The sequence below is a fragment of the Triturus cristatus genome, chromosome 7 (genome assembly GCF_964204655.1).
Source record: "Triturus cristatus chromosome 7, aTriCri1.1, whole genome shotgun sequence".
Taxonomy (NCBI): Eukaryota; Metazoa; Chordata; class Amphibia; order Caudata; family Salamandridae; genus Triturus; species Triturus cristatus.
Genome location: NC_140590.1, coordinates 1,840,437,135 through 1,840,444,240, shown reverse-complemented (window position 1 = coordinate 1,840,444,240; position 7,106 = coordinate 1,840,437,135).

The window sequence follows — 7,106 nt, the reverse complement described above, 5'->3', positions numbered from 1 at the left end:
TACAGCTGCCCCCCCCAATCTGAATCTACTACTGCAGTGAAATCACCCACCCCTCCTGATCCCATCCCTCCTGAAGTGGACTGGATGCTGACACCCAACCCATGCAATCACCCAGGTGTTACCTATGTACTCCTTTAATCCCCCAGACGTTAGCCCTGCACTCATGCAATCACCAATACATTAGGGTACAGTGCTTCATTCAGCCTGCCATTATCTTTCCACTCTTTCAATCACACAGGTACTACTCTTGTACTTATGTAATCACTCAGTCTGTACTCATGCACTTATAAAATCACCAAGGCACTACATTTGCACTCATGTAATCACTCAGGTAGTATCTTAGTACCTCTGTAATCATCCAGACAGTACTCATGGAGTTATAAAATATTGTATTTCTTTTAGATATGATGTTAGTTTGAAAACATAGAGGCATATGTATGCATGCTTCTAACAATATGGAGAGACTTGTATTGGAGTGAGGTAATAGTCTGCTGCTTTATATTTTGCTAGGCCCAACACTTATGCAGTAATAAAAACACCCAAGTACTAGCCATGCAGACTTCTAATGTTCCAGGCACTACATATGCAGTTTTGTAATCACTTAGGCATTACTGCTACACTCATGCAATCACCCAGGCACTACCTATGCACTCATGAAATCACCCAGGCATTACCCATGCGCTCTCACAATTACTTAGACAATACCCATGGACTCTGTACCTCTGTTCCTTCTTTTTGCACTTATTTTGTGTCTTTCTGCACCTGCCGCTTCTTTGTGAACCCCTTTTAGATCTTTCTGCAACCCTGTTTCCTCTTTCTGCATTCTCTGTTGCTTCTTTCTACACCTCTGTTCATTCTTTCTGGACTTCTTTTGTTTTTTTCTGTACATCTCTTGCTTCTTTCTGTACCCCTTATGCCTCTTTCTACACCCCTCTTCTCTCTTTTTGCACCCCTCTTGCCTCTTTCTACACCTCCATTGATTCTTTCTGCATTCCTCTTGCTTCTTTGTACACCTCCATTGCTTTTTTCTGTATCCCTCATGTGTCTTTCACACCCCTCTTCACTGTTTCTGCACCCTTCTTGCCTCTTTCTGCACCTTTGTTCCTTTTTTCTGCACTTCTTTTGTTTCTCTCTGTTTGTTTTTGTATCCCTTTTGCATCTTTCTGCACCCCACTTCCCTCTTTTTGCATGTCTGTTGTTTCTTTATGTACTTCTCTTGCTTCTTTCTGTACCTCTCTTGTTTCTTTTTGCACCCCTCTTCCCTCTGTGTCCACCCCTCTTTCCTCTTTCTGTATTTCTGTTACTTATGTCTACACATATCTTGCTTTTTCTGTGCCTCACTTGCCTCTTTCTGCACTTCTGTTGCCTCTTTCTGTAGTTTTCTTGCCTCCTTCTGCAGTTCACTTGCCTCTTTCTGTAACTCTCTTCCCTCTTTCTTCACCTCCCTTACCTCTTTCAGTACCTATGTTACTTCTTTCTGCATTTCTTTTTCTTATTTCTGCACCCCTCGTGCCTCTTTCTGCACCCTTTTTCTGTTTTCCTGCATGTGTATTTGTTCTTTCTGCACTACTCTTCCCTCTTTGTGCACATCTCTTTCATTCTTCTGTATCTGTTGTTCTTACTGCACTGTTCTTGCTTTTTCTGCATTTTTGTTACAGTCCATTTGCTTACATGTCTTAAAGGTCACTTTTGTCCTGCTGCTTTACCATTCTAGTAATGCTGAGGTTGTGGGGACTAGGCAAATATAAAACAAAAAAGTCTATAACATGTCTCAGGTGTAAGTCTCACCATATGTCAGAATCTATCACTCAGACACTGCTATAGTACTAATCCAATCTCACAGGCAGTACTCATGCAGTTATAAAATCACCCAGGCACTTCCTATGTACTTTTGTAATCCCCCAAACATTACTCCTGCATTAATGCAATCACTTATGCTTTGGTCACCTAGACACTATCTGTGCACTTCTCCAATCACCCTGTCAGAATCTATACACTCCTCCAATCACTTAGGTAGTACTCAGGCACTTATAAAATCACCGAGGCAGTTCCTATGTATTCTTGTAATCCCTCAGATATTATACCTCAATTTATGCAATCACCCAGACATTACGTAAGTATCAAATCATCTAGATATTATCTCTGCACTCATTCAATCACCAATGCATTAGCTAAACCTTAGTTCAATCACCCAAGCACTACCCTTGCACTCTTGCAATGACTGTGTCGGGATCTATGCATTCCTTCAATCAATTTTCTAGTATTCATGCAGTTATAAAATCACTGAACCACTACCTATGCACTTATGCAATCACCCAGACAGTACCCTAGTAGTCATCCAATCATCCTAGCAGTACCTTTGTTCTCATGTAATTACCCAGGGACTACAAAGGGCACTTAAAATGTGATTTGGATAGCAGAATAGAAATGTTTTAGTTGTGCTCTGTGGTTCTATTTTATAAGAAACGATGTCTTCTAATTGTAGGAATTTAGCAGTGTGTGACATACCTTTGGAATTCAATTACAAATATCTATTTATATATGAGAATACTTGTATGTAATTATTTTATAAATATTCAATCATTTCACGAAAGTATTTAAACTTTTCTTTCTTTTCAGATACTCACCATTATTATTAATACAGATTGAATATGGCAAGAAAAGATCAAATGAAAAGAAAAGAAAGAAACCAGTACTATTTAAAGCAAATAGAAAAGGAGAAATTAGATAAAGTACAACGTGTGACATTGAAGAAAAAGTCTTCCGGTAAGAGAACTAAATAATTTGTTAAAAGAGTTTTAAATAAGATAACGAATTTTCAAAATGAAGAAAAGAGAAAGGAAAGTACTACAAGCAATCAGAAGCAAAACAAAAAAGGATAAATTAATGGAAAATCAGGCTATAGGAAAATAATCTATGTTGAAAGAAGGATAAAAGAATATAAGGACATTAGAAAGCGAATGTATAAAAGTAGAGTATAACAACATTTATTGAAAGATTGCAAAAAATTGTTTAAAAATCTGCATTTTACAAGAAAAAACAGCACATTGAAAGTGCAGTTGAAAACGCTTTTGAATTGAAAAGAAGATTGTTTATGTTAGTATTGAAGAGATTGCAAACATTGAATAAAATAATGCATTTTATGAAGGAGAAAAGTAAAAGAAAAAGACTGGTTAATAGAACTAACTTTTGCCAAAAAAATGGGGGTGAATGGAAGCACACTTCTAGTGCAGAACATTTTTTTAATGAAGAGAGCTATTTTCAACAAAATACATTAGTTCACACAGTTGATACTAGTGGTCGTTCTCATGAGGTTAAGAATAGTTGTCCAATTAAAAAAGAAAAGACAGTTGCTAGAAAAGTGGAAGATGTAATAGCTGAAGAAGTTCAAGGGAGACGTTCACAAGCTCCAGTGAATAGGTGGGATTGTGGTAGTATTTGTAGTATACAACAGGAATCTATTGATTTTTTACGAAATGTCTTATGAGGCTATAGTAAAAAATTGTTAAACAGAAAACTACGATGTTGCAAGGACTAGATCCTTGTAAAGTGAGAAAAAATACTGGCTTACAGGGTAATTCTTTGGCTTGTCTTTCTAGAAAAGTATGTCAAAGTAGATTTTATCATTTGCGAATGTTAGCAGTACATCATTCAGAAATGTGTAAGTTAGTAAGAAGATTGTACTATGTAAATGTCCTGCAATATCTTTAAGTGAAATAAACACTCCTCTTTTGCATGGTTCAGTGTTGGATGTAAAAAGAAGTTTGTGATGATATACAGTTGCGTTTCTTTGGTACTGAAGAAGAGTGTAGAGAAAGTGAGAATTTGATAAGTGTAGGTGTTGAAGAAGAGATGGAAGATAGTACTGCTGAGAAGTTTGTAGAAGAAATTACAAAGTTTAAAGTAGTTTGTTGTGAAAAACCTTACTATGTTTGTATTTGTTGTCGATATACTCACTATAGAAGTCAAATTAGAAATGTTGATGTGCATTTAAAAAGTGAAAAAGAAAACGATAAATAGCAGAAATTTGGTGCTTTTTTGTTGGTGGAAGGTTGTTTTGAGTTGGGTAGTGATCTACGTATTTGGAAATATTGTTACAGCAAACTAAAAGAGAACACAATGCCAACTAGAGCTGTACATAAAAACCTAGAGTTGGTAGCTATTCCTCCAGAACTGGTAGGGGACGCCTTACCTGAGGATAGAACTTTGGTCAGCCGTGAGGGGAACGGCGCAGCGGCAGCCTGAGCAGCGGACTCTGTGTTTTCGGCGCAATCCAGGTTTGAACGCCGCCGTGAGGGGAACGGCCTACAACTCCCAGCATTCTAGGCGGCCGCGCACGCCAGTGACGCTACGCGGCAGCGCCGGGCCAGGATAAAGCCCGCTAGGTGCCCCCGCAGCGCGGGACGCCTTGCCTGAGGATAGAACTTTGGTCAGCCGTGAGGGGAACCATTGGGGGCCATTTCTTGTTCGGATTGTGAGGAATTGGAAGCAGATTTATTGTGCTCCAAAGTGTATTGATCGCCTTGACGGTACTGTTCCCCGTGCAGGGACATCGTAAGAATATATTGACCTGGCGCAGTGAGAATTTGATTGACTACACCGTATGCGACACAAGGATAAACTATTCTTTCCTAGTCCTCAGACTGACCCGTTTGTTGTTGTCCTGATGAAGACCCGTCATCGATGCGTACAAATCTACACGTTATTTTAGGGTCGAAACGTCGACGTTACCTGCCTGATTGATCCATGCAATTCCACCATTCAAATACTTAGGGATACATATTGTGGTGCTATATGCTACTAATTTTGGACCATCATTGTTTTAATTGTATTTTTGTTTAGAGTACATATATGTGTTTCTGACGTCAATTTTGTGTTGATTGTTTATGTTATTGTGCACTATTGATCACTAAGTATGTTGTGATTCCATGTATTGTTCTGTGGTCAGTCCTATACTGTAACAATAATCATGTGCATTTAAATACAGTGTAAAAGAAAATCATTTGGTGTCTTTCAAAGTAATGCTTTATATGTGTGTGTATACCTGTGATTAAGTACACTTTTTTCAATAGTCCTTTGAACACATTTAGTGTCTTTTAAACCAAGTTTATTCCCAACAGAACCAGTTTTTTCTGCTTCATATACTCACCCAGGTTCTGAGGGTTACTGGGTTACCCCATTAATTCTAATGGCGGCAGCCTGAGCAGCGGACTCTGTGTTTTCGGCGCCATCCAGGTTTGAACGCCGCCGTGAGGGGAACGGCCTACAACTCCCAGCATTCTTGGCGGCCGCGCACGCCAGTGACGCTACGCGGCAGCGCCGGGCCAGGATAAAGCCCGCTAGGAGCCCCCGCAGTGCGGGACGCGCGCGGGCAGCGCCCGGGCGAAGCCCAGGCCAAGGGCGGGCCCGTCCTTTCCCGTCCCTGGCTGTTCCTGACTGGGCTGGGCCAACCTCCTAACACTGTCATATGTGTCCCAGCGTAGAAGGTAGAATCGTACTCTCACGCTGTTTACGTCATATCGTAGCGTTCATTGCGATTGTAATTGAGATCTGAGGTCATATTTAGTGATTTGAAAGGTTTATGGTGAATTCCTTTTTGTATGTTTGCTCTTTTTCGTACTATTGATACTGTTTTGATACCACATTCCCACTGGTGCACCCCAAGCATACGATGGTGGGCAAGGGGAAGCATACCGGAAGGGGTGGGTCTGTGTCTGGTACCCTTGATAATTTCATTACCAGAGTAGTTTCAGTGCTAGAGCATGAATTGGCTATCACTGAGTGCCGTTTATCCTCAGAGCTAATTCAAGCTAAACGCTCGTCTTTGGGAGCACTTGCTCTAGCAAAATCCCCTAAGAATTTAGGTATGCAGGCTCTAGGTGAACAAGCGCAGCGGGATAATACCGGGGATAGCAATGTTATATCATCTGCCCAAAATGACTTGATTGATGCACCGGGAGAAGTTGCCACTATAATAGGTAGCGCTCCTAATTATCCTAAACCTGTCTCTACCTACCCCCAGACAAGAGCCAGTAGAAAAGTAGCTAAGCCAGCTATCCTTAACAGGAAAAGAGATGGTCTGACTCAGGAAGGGAGACAGGCAAAGCACCCTTATATTACCACAAACTTGTCATTGGTAAAAGGTGAGGCTCAAGCTGTTGATAACTCACTTTTGTGCGAGACTAACAATAGACCTTCGGACCTGCCTCAACATGGCGATCTGATTTTTCAGATCGAGCAAATGGTCCGTTCTTTATTATTGCCACTCTTGGAAAGGGTAAAAGTGGTTAATGAAAAGGTCGAAAGACTTGAGCAAACCATTTTAGATAATTTCTGTTAATTGAAAAATGTTATCAAATTAGTCAATAAGGAAAGTGATAATCTTATTAGGGTTAATCCTACTGTTTCTGTCATGCCATCTTCTCCCTCTGCCCCTGTTGCGTCTTCTAAAACTAATTCCAGGGCTGCTCCTCCTAGTACTCTGCCCAAAGATACTGCCACTATTCAAGGTGGCACTCAGGATAGGGATAGCATAAGGGGTCTACCAGGCATTAACACCGTAACCAAGGATGTGCATAAAGGTGTAAATATGGATTCTGGGGATAGAACTAATAAACCCTCCAATATTCACATTCATCTTCCCCCAGACTCTACACCCTATGTTATCGTTCTGACTGGTGTCCCTGAACTGAAAGATGGTATAGCGGAATCCTTCCAACAACTTGAAAATAAAGTTATTTTCTGGCTAAGTAAGAATAGACCGATCCCAAACTTTATGGACGGGAAGATTCTCTTTGCCAGAAGAGTCAGCTGGGTGGGCCCTAGACCGAAAGATGTCCCAGGGGATTCCATCATTATTAACTTTGCGGATAGACGCGTGGTGCGTTTTATTTGTGATCACTCATTCATATGTGACCGGTCAGAAATAAGGGTACATGATTTGGGGTATTTTTATAATTTTAATTCTAATGTCTGTGCAAGATCTGGTCACGACCAGGCAAGATGGGGAATCAATCCAATGCCTGCTACTTATTCCTCTGATCTTACCAACAACGTATGTCATCCGGTAGCCCTTGCTTGACCGGCATTAGAGGGGTTGCCCCCTA